Raw genomic sequence first — 12,328 nt, forward strand, 5'->3', positions numbered from 1 at the left:
GTGAGGACGATTCGCCCTGAGCTAACATCTGTTGCCAATCTCCCTCTATTATGTTTGTGGGATGCCTCCACAGTGTGGTTGATGAATAGAGTTGGTCCACGCCCAGGATCCAAACCTGGGAACCTGGGCTGCCGAAGTGGAGTGCATGGAACTTTAACCACTCAGCCATGGGGCCGGCCCTGACATTTTCAGATTCAAAAGAAAAAGAAGAATACAAATGTCATATTGGAATCATTAAGCAGGAGCTATGGTTTTTAAATTTTCTCTTAAATTTCTAAAAAATCTAAAACAATGATTAAAAATAAAAAGGTTAAATCATACTACTTTACAAATCAGGAATAGCTTTGGAAATTAGAAAAGAGTAGACCTTTAACCATTCCTCTTTATTTAGTCAAAAATACCTGGCCTAACTTCACCCTACTTCTCTGAGGCACATTACCAGCAAGTCTTGGACAAGCAAGCCAGCAGAAGGCCTGAGCCGTGAATCTCAGTGACCCTTACACACCTGAGTGTCTCCTCCCATCATGTTTAATCTAAACCAAATATTGTAGCGTACCAAAATAAGACCTGCTTTGTTTTTCTAAATCCCGTATTTCTCTGTCATTGTGTATTGTATTTGGGATTAAAGGTTGCTCCTTATTAGAACTATTTAGGAAGAAAGTTCAGTCTAGAGGACCCCAAATCAAAGCACGCTCTTTGCTGTGAGTGATCAAATTCCTCTCAGAATAACATTCTTCTCCTCCATCTATATTTTGGAAATTACAGAAAGATTAATAGATATTTGTAATGCAGTCAATGCTGAATTATTACCAAGAGGCTAAGTATGCGCTTAGGGCAACACCAAAGCAGACGAACCAGGAATGACTAAGAAAAGTTGAACTGTGATGAATTTATACAGCATTTCAAAACAAGAAAATCTAGAAAAATTAATTTTAATTTCAGTACTTATATGAGTTTTATGACCTTTTGAAAAAATAAATTTTCTTTTGAATTACATACAGGGTTGTCATCACAATTTTTTCAGTATTTGGAGCTTCTAAAATTCTCAGTCCAGCCCTGCATATAAAAACTTTAAACACAGAGACTTAAGGCATCAAAGATGAAAGCTAGTACACTTACAACTATTTATATTGCAAAAGCTTTGCCGTTCTGCAAGAACACGCAGTTTCCCAAACACTGACCTCCCTTTACAGGGTTATGCTTATTAGCTGGGATTTGTAGCTCAATAGCAACACTGTTCATCCTTGGTTCAATTCAGATTGTAATTTCTTTTTAAACTACCTGACCCTTATAATCATATGGTGAGTAGGTGTGATCATTCATCTTCCAGAGGCCAAGTACTTGGCCTGAACACAGAGTCACTTGTGTGTCTGAAGCCTTGCAGCATCATGATGATTGGGGTAAAAACTGTCGATTGAGAAAAGTTTGAAAGAAACCTTTCATACGACGTTTTCATTGTCTTGTTCTTTTCCTGGAACTAAAATTCCTGATTGAAAAAACAAGTCTTCCTAGATACAAGGATGAAGCTTTTAAGCGATTATCTTTGCTTCTAATTAAGTGGGTAAGCTATCAGCTATTTCATTGTCCCCAGTGTCAGAATTTGCTGAATAAGATTCTGCTTGTTCTCAGGGCCCAGCATTTACTGAGCACTCAGCATACTGAATGAATTGAATGAATGACTACCCAACCTCATGTCTATGTGCTGAAGCTGCATAGCTCAGGGCGAATCCTCCTCAGGAAAAGAAAAAAATGTTGCATTAGCGCCCGGCTTCACATCCAGAGCAGTAGAGTTCATGTGTTGCCCAAACTGGATGGGAGGTTGGAGGAGAGTTAAGTCCTGAGCTGATTGCTTAGACTGGGTTTCTGTCTACCCCTGAACCAATCACTGAGGCGAAAGGAACGGGATCAGGCTGACTGATTTACGTGAAGTAGTGCCCACCATCTCTGGAGTTCGGATGGAATCAATTCCACAGCACATGGCCGCTACCCGATAGACAAGAGAGAATATCCCAAAGGAAAGTCTGGGAACATTAAGAACTGATGAGGGTGGCATGGCTGGTAGCCAGCCAAGAAATAGTGACTATGTGATTTCTATTTTCAATATGACTCAATGAAAAACTGATGAGTATAACTTTTATGGTAGAAGTAGTTCCTTATCTCTTAAAATGTAGAAAAATCTCCTTTAAATTGGTTTTAAAAAAACGTAAAAATTTTTAGTTACATTTGACACCATGCTCTTGTTCTTAAGAAAGGGAGCCTAAGATAGAATATCGTCTATTGAGTACTGGAAAGAGTTTTAGATTTTAATTAGACATTGATTAGCTGACTGGCCTTGACTGCTTCTTAAATAGTTAATGCTATCTGGAGAGAGGTTTTAAATAAAAAGTGCTTGATTTTACACAGATTATGGTTAATATCTTCTGCATATTTTCTAAAATATTTTGCTAATTAGGGGTCACAAAAACATTCTTCTAACATTTTCCTTCTAAATTTTTTATGCATGCTTGAGGGAAATGTGCATTCTCCAATTTTTGGGTGCATGATCCTTTACACATTAAATCAATTTTGTTTATTATGTTGTGCTAAATATTTACTTTTTTGCTGCTTGAGCTAATAATTGAAAGGTATATGAAATACAATATAACAGGTTTCTCCATTTTTCTCTGTATTCTATTAATTTCGGATTTTTCCACTTTGTTTAGAACTGTTATCCCTGCCTTATTAGTTGAAATTTTTATTAAGACACTTTTTATCCCTATTAAGGCTTTTCACTTAGTATTTATAAAATTCACTTAGTATTTATAAGGGCTGATATTGATATAGCTACCCTAGCTTGGTAGATTTGCTTGTTACATTATTTCTTCTAATTCTTTTTTTCTTTCTATAACCTCATGCCTTCCCTCTTTGTAAACTGTATATTGGGAGATGGAGCCTTCTTTTGTCCGATGTGGTAGGCCTTTTATATTTATTATAACTTTTGATCTATTATGCCTTCCATTTCTTTGTTTTTTCTATGCTCTTTCTCCATTATTGCATTCTTTGGTCTATCAGAGATGGGATTTTTAAAGAAGGTTTTTTTCTTATTTCAGAATTTTTTTCCTATTGGCTTGGAAGTTATACTCTGTTGTTCTTCAACGGTTATCCTTGAAAATTTACAATGAATACTTAGGTCAACAAAGCCTAAAGTTATTCACTAGCTTAATTTCCATCTTAAAGGGTCTATGGTTCTTGGACCCCTCACAGTGATTTGCAAGTGCTCCCTCCCACCTTCCCTACATACATATTTCCTGGCTTACAGGCCATTTTGCTAGCATTTTAATTATGTTCTTTTTTAACTCCACAAATATTTTTTAATACAGGCAGTTTTTATTTGCATTTCCGACACGTTTGACATGATCACCAGTTTCTTAGCTCATCGTTCCTTCTGGCATCTCAGACCTTCCTTCATTTTTCTCTACCCTAAAATTCATCTTTATTCTTTAAGTGAAAGTCTATTGGCCATAAATTCTTTAAAAAAAAAAAATTTGAGTATGTCTTTATTTTGCCCTTGTTCTTGAAAGATAACTTCACTCATTCCAGGATGACAATTACTTTCACTTAACACCTTAATGATGTTATTCCACTATCTTTTGACTTCAGTTTTTGGTACTGAAAAGTCTTCTGTCAATTTGTCATTCCTCTGTAGGCAGATGTTTAGTTATTCTGGCTGCTTTTAAGATCTCTCTGTCGTTGCTGTTCTGCAGTTTCCTTATAAGGAAACTACATTGGCGTCCTTTTACTTATCCTGCTTGATATAGGTTTTGTTTTTTGTATATGTGGATTCATGTTTTTGATTCGTTCTGGAAATTTCTCAGCAATCATCTCCTTCGTTTTTCCTGCTCTCTGAGACCACAATTACACACATATTAGATCTTGTCATTCTATCCTTCAGCGTCTCATAATCTGTCATTCATATTTGCTGTTTCACTGTCTTTGCTGCATATGTGTTATTTTCTTAGTCAACAAATGATTCCTTTAGTTGTCATTAATCTGCTCTTAAACCATTGAGTTATATATTTCAATTATTATATTTCATACTTTAATTTCTACTTGGTTCTTTTAATATCTGCCTTTTCTTTGTACATATCTCTTATTTCACTTTCATTTAAATTCATAGTTATTTCTTTAAGCATTTTATAATTGGTATTCCACTTCTGCCAATCCTAATATCTGAATTCCTTGAGTGTACAAATCTTCTGTTTCTCAATCAAAATGGCTTATTTCCTTGGGTGTTTGATTAGTTAATCTAGAAGCATTAATTAGAGAGAGTTTCCTTCAGAGAGGATTTTCATTCACTTTTTAGAGTCCACCTACCCGGGGCCACTTTCACATGTTAAAGGATTCCTGGTTTTATGCAGGAGTCAGGTTCAGCTTCGTTACTTTGCCTGGTATCCATAACTTCGTCTCAGAATCACAGCCTTTCCCTGTTTCTCAACTATGGTGAGTTTAACTCACTTTCATTTGTAACAGCCCTTAGTGATTAACTTGCTTTCTAACGTGCAAGGAAATGAACTAAATATTATACGAGTTGTACTTCCTCCAAGAACTAATTTTATTTTAGCAGAAGAATCACCAAGTGTACCTAGTCAGAACACTACAAAAGAGAGAAAGCTATAGATCCATATCCTCCATGAATACAGATACAAAAACACTTAACAAAACATTAGCCAATAGAATTCGGCAATACATAAAGAGAATTACACACCATGACCAAGCAGGGTTTATTCCAGGGACATAAGGCTGGTTTAATATTCAAAAATCAATCAATTTGTAGCTACCATATTAACAGGCTAAAGAAGAAAACACCATAGGATCCTATCAATTGACACAGAAAAAGCATCTGACAAAATTTAATGCCAATTCATGATAAAAACTCTCAGAAAAATAGGAATAAAAGAGAACTTCCTCAACTTGATGAAGAGTATCTATAAGAAAGCTGCAGCTAACATCACACTTAATGGCGAAACACTGCCTCCTTTCCCCCTAAGATTGGGAACAAGGCAAGGATACCTCTTCTCTCTGCTCTTATTCAATAGAGTGTGGAAGGCAAGGAAATAAACAGCCCACAGATCAGAAAGGAAGAAATATAACTATTGCTATTTGAGGATGACACGATTGTCTATGTAAAATATCCCAAGAAATCAACAAAAACCTCCTGAAACCAATAAGTGAATTCAGCATGGTCTCAGGATACAAGATAAACATACAAAAATCAATTGTATGTATACTTGCAATAAACATGAGAATATGGGAATTAAAACACAAGATCATTTACAATCTCGAAAGAAATGAAATGTTTAGGTGTAAATCTAATAAAAGCATGTATAGAAGTTAATATGCTGAAAACTGCACGATACTGACTAAAGAAATCAGAGAAGATCTAAATAAATGAAGAGCCATCCTGTGATCATGCATTGGAAGACTCAACATAGCAAAATGGAAAATCTCCTTAAATTGATATACCAGTTTAACATAATTCTTATCGAAATCCCAGCAAGATATTTGTGTAGATATAGATAAGGTTATTCTAAAACATGTATGGAATGGCAATGAACTAAGGTAGCTAAAACAATTTGGAAGAAGAACAAAGCAGAAGCAAGCAGTCTGTTTGATTTTAAGACTTATTAAAGAGAGTAATCAACACTGCCTGGTATTGGTGGAGGTACAGACACACAGCTCAAAGGGATATGACAGCTAACCCATACAGATGCACACAAATATATCCAATTGATTTTTTTCCCATTAACTCAGTTTTGTCCAACTGGTTTTTGGCAGAGGAGCAAAAGAATTCAATGGAGGAAAGATAGCCTTTACAACAAATATGGTGTTGGAACAACTGGACATCCATATGCAAAAAAATGAACCTATATCTGAGTCTCACATTTCATGCAAAACTAACTCAAAACGGATCATGGACTTAAAAGTAAACTGTAACCCTATAAAACTTTTAGAAAAGAACATAAGGTAAGAGAGAAGAGCTTTGGGATCTAGCGGTAGGCAGAGAGTTCTCGATCCTAAAAGCATGATCCATAAAAGGAAAAAACTGATAAAGTGGACTTCATCAAAATTAAAAACTTCTGCTCTGTGAAAGACCTTGTTAAGAGGAAAAAAAGACAAGCTACAGACTGGGAGAAAGTACTTGAAATCGACTTACATATCCAACCGACGACTAGAATCTAGAATACCTACTGTTAAAGAAAAGCACTCACAACCCCACAGTGAAAAATAAACAGTCCAACTAGAAAAAGGAAGACGGGAAGAAACACGTCACTGAAGAAGAAACACAGTTGCCAAACAAACACGTAAAAAGCCGTTAGTGAAGTATAAATTAAAACCACAATAAGATATCACTAAACACCTATCGGAATAACTAAAATAAAAAATAGGGACACCATCAAATGCTGACAAGGAAGTGAAGAAATGGTATTATTCAAACATCACTGGTGGGAATGTAAAATGGTATAGCCACTCTGGAAAAACAGTTTGGCGAATTCTTAAAAACTAAACATTCAAATACCATATGATCCAGTAATTGCACTACTGGGCATTTATCCCAAAGAAATGAAGACAATGTTCACACAAAAGCTGTACACAAATGTTTATAGCAACTTTAATCATAACAACACCACACTGTCCAGATGTCCTTCAGCAGGTGAATGGTTAGGCAAACCATGCTACACCCACATTGTGGAATTCTACTCAGCACTGAAAAAGGAACTCTTGATACCTTGATATACTCAACAACCTGGACGAACCTCCAGAGAATTACGTGGAATGGAAAAGCTAATCCCAAAAGCTTACACACTATATGATTCCAGTTATATAACATTATTGAACTAATAAAATTTTAAAAATGGAGAATAGATGATTGGTTGCCAAGGGTGGAGGAGGGGTTGGGGAAGGGAGCAAACTGGGTATAGTTATAAAGGGCAACAGGAGGGGTTTTTGTGCTGGGAAATGTTCTCTATGGAAATGGATGGAATGTTCTGTATATTGACTGTATCACTGTCAATATCCTGGTTGTGACATTGTACAATAGTTTTGCAGGATGTTACTATCGGAGAACTGGGTCAAAGGTACGTGAGAGGAGTCTGTTGTTTCTTAGAACTGCACATGAATCTACAGTTATCTCAAAATAAAAGTTTAATTTAAAATACCAACATTAAACATATTTTATACTTTAGGGAGAATGGGTTCTTTCTCTTAAGGGTCCATGCCATTCCAAAGGAGAGCAGTGGTCAATTGCCTCCATTCCAGTTTACCGCAGCATAGAAGACTCCTAATAAAAATATTTGATCATAAATCAGGAAAAGGCAGACAACAGAGTACCCCTAATTTAGAAAAAATAATATCCCATCGCATCTGAGACAGAATTTAAATGATACATGATGGTTACCTTACTAAATTTTGGTATGTACCCCACCACAAAATAATAACGTTAAAATCATAGTAACCTTCAGGGAGATTAACACATTAAATTTGGCACTGCAAAGAGGTCGGATATGGTCAGGTCCACTAAAAATGCCTTTAAATGAACTTAAAATAACACAGAATCTAGGTTTAGAAAAATAATGAAATAAAATCTAATATTCTCCACTAAATTATAATTCGGCGTTTTGTTTCTAGAATCATCACTGACAGACGGTTCAGCTTTAACCTGAAAGTTTTTCATGATCAGGTCTTCAGCTATGCAAGTTACTAAAAGCGGGCATCTTGCTCAGGTTAAACCTTCTGAGGTGTAAATGTGGTTCTCCTATCCGGGTGTGACTAGAGTATTTCAGACCTACCACTAATCATCTGAAAGGAAACTTTCAGAAGGCATTAGAAACTGAAAGTAGTACCAGCAAATTTTCTGCGAGGCTAAACCATTGCATTTCTCAGGTTTCCACCAAGGCTAATAGGTTTTGGAGTCAGAGACTACTGTCTAACAGTACTTACAGTAAACACTTAAAAATTTGTACTTTGGGTTTGCCAAACTGTGAATTAATACCCTTTCAAGTTTATTTAAAGACTCAGCTCCATTCTAGCAGACTCCCTCTACAACAAGCGAGGGTGTTATGCGTGTACCGACGGCACAGGAAGTCTGGTTTTGCTTTCTACCACTTACATTTTAAGCAGAAATGCCATCACTACACAAAACCTACAGGAACCCCACTGTAATTTAAGTGACCAACCTCTTAAAAACCTGCCAGAAGCAACAGTGTCTATAAAAATCTATGCAGTGTGTCAGTTCCTTAGTTCTATTTCTACATTTAAAATCAGGATTATTTGGAGAAAAACATTACATAATTTCCATGTTAACCAAATGACTGCCCAAAAAAGGATTAAAATGGACATATTGACACAGTATTTGAATTATGAGAAAATGGCTTACCACAAGGCATTATGAGGGTGTACTTTATTCCCTTTTGTTACAAAAAAAACTTTGCCAAGGAATAGGATAGGCTTCAAAGCATTCTAAGGTACAGTTTACCAGGAGTGTATGTGATGCACTGGCTTTGAGAGCATTCTGAAGAAATATAGATTACAAATGTCCCTTAACTCCTTTTTCCAATGCTCTGCCCTCTATCGGGAGCAATAATTTTGTGAAAGTCCTATAAATGTCAGTCCTGACTATCAGCACACCCTAGCTCTGAATCCAGACACCGTCATCAAAAGAAGAAAGGCTCCTTTTTGGAGACATTACATACAGATCACCTTTCAGATTAGTAGCTACTCTTTAGCAAACTATCAATTTTCTAGTAGTCTGTAAACTAAAAAAAATCAAATTGAGTTACTAAGGGGGGAAGAGAATAAAGAGAAAGCCAGGCCTTCAGAGTGAACGGTCCCCAGTTCTGAGGTGCCTGGTGGTCCGAAGGGTGTGAATCCCTCCTCACACCCCCCTTTCCTCCTTGTCTCCCCCCTCCTCAGCCACTGGGGGTTTCTTATTCCTAACACATCAAGTGCTTTTTACATAGTGAATGCTGAACTACAAGCTCCCTGCGGGCAGGGACCATGTCCTTTGGGTTCACTCTTATACCCTCAGTGCTCAGGCATGGCGCAGCCTGGCACAAAATAGGTGCCAAATTAAGTTAACCAAGCATTTATTGAGCAACTATGGGGGGCAAACGGGGGTGGGGGGTAGGACTGAGGCCCTGGGGCTCCAGAATGTTCATATATAGAGATTTTGTTCTGGTTGGGAAGAGTGACTTTCCATTTAGAAGCAGTGCTTCTAAGATTTTTCTATCAAAGAGCTCCTACTGGAAGAGAACTTGGTGAGGCTTTCTGCTTCGTGTGGTTTGTGCTCCCTCCACATAGCAGTGTTCACTATTGTGCATGGGCTCAGCATCACTGACCCCTTGTTCTGCAGTGCCCTCTGCATCACAGGGAAGCCAGAAACGACATTTCCCAGAATCTCCTTCGCTCTCCAGTTCTAAGTCACAGTGGACCAAGGAGAGTCTTTTCCATGACCTTGGGAGGTTCCTCACAGGCTGCTGCAACGCAAGTGTGGGCTGGCAGCAGATGTGGGCGTCACAGCACCTTCAAGATCTCTTGCAGATCACCTGCCCCGGTGCAATCAATGGCCGTGGCAGCTCCTCGAGACTCACTGGCGTCAGTGCTGCAGGCTGAGACGACAGGAGCTTCAGGATGTTTCGGGATTCACAGCAGCTCCTGGACCAGCTCCTGAGATCCACCTGAGAGGGTGCTGCAGATTCAGCTCCCTGGCTCACCCCACCCTTCTGATGCTCACGGAAGCTTCTAACTCCCCACACTGAAACCCATTATGCTTCTATCAAGTGGCTGTTTTCCTGGCTGAACCCTGATAGAAATGTTAAAAGTTTAAATTAGCATTAAGGGAAGACAAGTTTCCCACAGGTCTCCTTACCTTCGTGAATGAGATGCTTCTTCACTGAATCTGACTTTGAGAAACCCAGCTGAAATGAAGGAAGATGACCCTGCAGGTTTACATCCAGGCAATTTCTTTCCCGTGTTGCAGTATTTTGAGGACACAAACTCCTAAACGTGGGGAAAATGGTTTTATCTTCACTGGCTTATGAACTCTGTCTGGACAGTTGTTAAGGAGAGATGTCGTGTGTTCTGTCACACAAGTGCACACTGTAATACTCCTAGGCTCCTGCTGGTGTACATTTTGCTAAGTGTTTTCCTTGCTGAGAGGTCAAGCTGCTCAAATCTCAGGGCAGACCGAGGCGGTCTGGGACCCACATGTCAGTTTTTGTCGCGTTAAGTGAATCACGAAAATACACAAACAACTGTTTTGTTTTGTTTTTTCAGGAAACGAAGATGCCTGATGATGTTCTTTACCAGGAAATGAGGAATTTTCATCATATTTAAATGAGCTAAAAATGTCATTCAACTCATAACTTACCCAAACAACTCTCTGTATCCCATTCTGAAATTTAATTTTTACTGCAGCAGCCTGGTCATCTGTAAAAAATACAGCCAATTGTGCCTTTCAAAAAGTAAATGCCAAATAAGTTATCCTGGTGAATCGTTCTTTACTATTAAGGTGGACAATGACTTTTTTTTCTTTACACAGGCTTTATCTTTTATTATGACGTTCTTTTTCCTACACGAAGAAACAAAAATCACACCAACTACAAAAACTATTCTGTGCTTTGCTAAACCACAGACTAATTTTGTGGAACAAGAAGCCTTCAAGTCATTTCTTTTTTCATTATAAATCTGTCTAAAAAACTTCCATATTCAAAACACTATTTTTTGTGTACAAAATTTTACCATTTTTTAACAAAAGCAGTGAAGACGTCGCAAAACCCAGGAGCAACCTCTTCAAGGTGCTGTGTTCCCAGTCCTTGATGTGGAAGCTGCTGCTGGGCATCCAGCGTGTTCACTGGGCCTGACTCCAGACGCGGCACCCATACTTTGCTGTCCTAGATCAAGCTCCACCTGCGCCCAGACCTGTCTTTTTCAGAGTTGATCCCCTGCCTACTAAAAGGCATTATGTTGCAATAGCACCAGTTACTCTTTTACCATCAACCATTGTGCAAAACCAGAACTTTCCATAATATTTAATAAGCAATACAGGGCCAAACACTTCACACCACACTGTCATTCACTTTAAGCACAGAGGCTGGTTAATCTCAATCGGTGTCATTCAAGTACATCTTTGGAGCCACTAAAATGAACAATGTGTCACCTGATAAGGAATCTTCTTCAGTTTAAGACTCAGTTTGACTCAAACAGGTTCAGACACGTTGACAGTCACGAAAACAACTCTAATTTCATTTTCCATGGTGTAAGCTTTGCCTTTCAAAACGATTCTAAAACGGGGCCGGCCCCGTGGCCGAGTGGTTAAGTTCGCGCGCTCCGCTGCAGGCGGCCCAGTGTTTCGTTAGTTCGAATCCTGGGCGCGGACATGGCACTGCTCATCAGACCACGCTGAGGCAGCGTCCCACATGCCACAACTAGAAGGACCCACAACGAAGAATACACAACTATGTACCGGGGGGCTTTGGGGAGAAAAAGGAAAAAAAAATTAAAAAAATTAAAAAAAAAAAACGATTCTAAAACAAACCTAAAGGAAAACTAAGAATTTTTAAAATTTGGCTGTTGTACTTTTTTTTCATTTTATCTTTTCTAATCAAGACTACTCTTTGTGTTCCAAATACTGTGTATAAATTATTCCTGCAAAATTAACGTTTCTTAAAAGAATGCAAGCCACTGAGGTTCCTGTTTTTAACCACTGATCTATGTCCCAGTTAAAATAATTTATAAAATACCACATTTTAAAGTTGCTAAAATCATGCCAAAATATTAAGTGCTTTTGCTGTTATAGGGAACTTACCGTGAAATAAATAGAAGTAAATGCATTTGCCTGTATGAAAATAAAAGTCATCAAGTACAATTATGGCAAAAAATGGAAGTGACTTGTGGAAGCCACTGGGATTTTTATACGGCCATAAGCTACTGGCTCATCACACGAAACAGCTCTTGCTCTGTGCACTTGCAGAGGAAGAACAGGTCCAAGCAGGCCTGCCGGGCTTGCAGTGACTCCAGAACAGCTGGTATCTGTACGACTTCTCCCCGCATCGCCCATTGTGTTCGCAAAAGCAGGCCGACTCTGGTAATACAAAGTCTCTAATCATTCACTCACAAAAACAGTTCCCCATAGTCTCTTCTGTGGAAGAAACTAAGTTTTGCTGACGTGCAAAGCAGCTTCTACCTTTTAGCAGCAACGCCTTTTAACACCGCCAAAATAAAAACTTCTGAGTAAACAGGTCCTCCAGAAAGATGCAGAACGGCTGCCGCATGGCCCCCTCTCCTCTGCTGA

The 12,328-nt window shown here is 38.3% G+C and overlaps 1 long non-coding RNA gene across 2 annotated transcripts; it reads right to left on the minus strand.

Annotated features, from left to right (window-relative positions):
- Positions 1-6,625: 6,625 nt before the first annotated feature.
- On the minus strand, positions 6,626-11,556 carry LOC139073416 (uncharacterized). 2 transcript variants are annotated; one of them, XR_011522139.1, is made up of 3 exons: positions 10,406-10,667; positions 9,905-10,035; positions 6,626-9,644 (listed from the first exon to the last, which is right to left on the minus strand). It is a non-coding gene; the product is annotated as an uncharacterized lncRNA (long non-coding RNA). The 2 variants fall into 2 exon arrangements; XR_011522138.1 differs by having other exon boundaries at positions 8,421-9,713; positions 10,406-11,556.
- Positions 11,557-12,328: the final 772 nt, after the last annotated feature.

This window comes from Equus przewalskii, chromosome 9 (assembly GCF_037783145.1).
Source record: "Equus przewalskii isolate Varuska chromosome 9, EquPr2, whole genome shotgun sequence".
NCBI classification, from domain to species: Eukaryota; Metazoa; Chordata; class Mammalia; order Perissodactyla; family Equidae; genus Equus; species Equus przewalskii.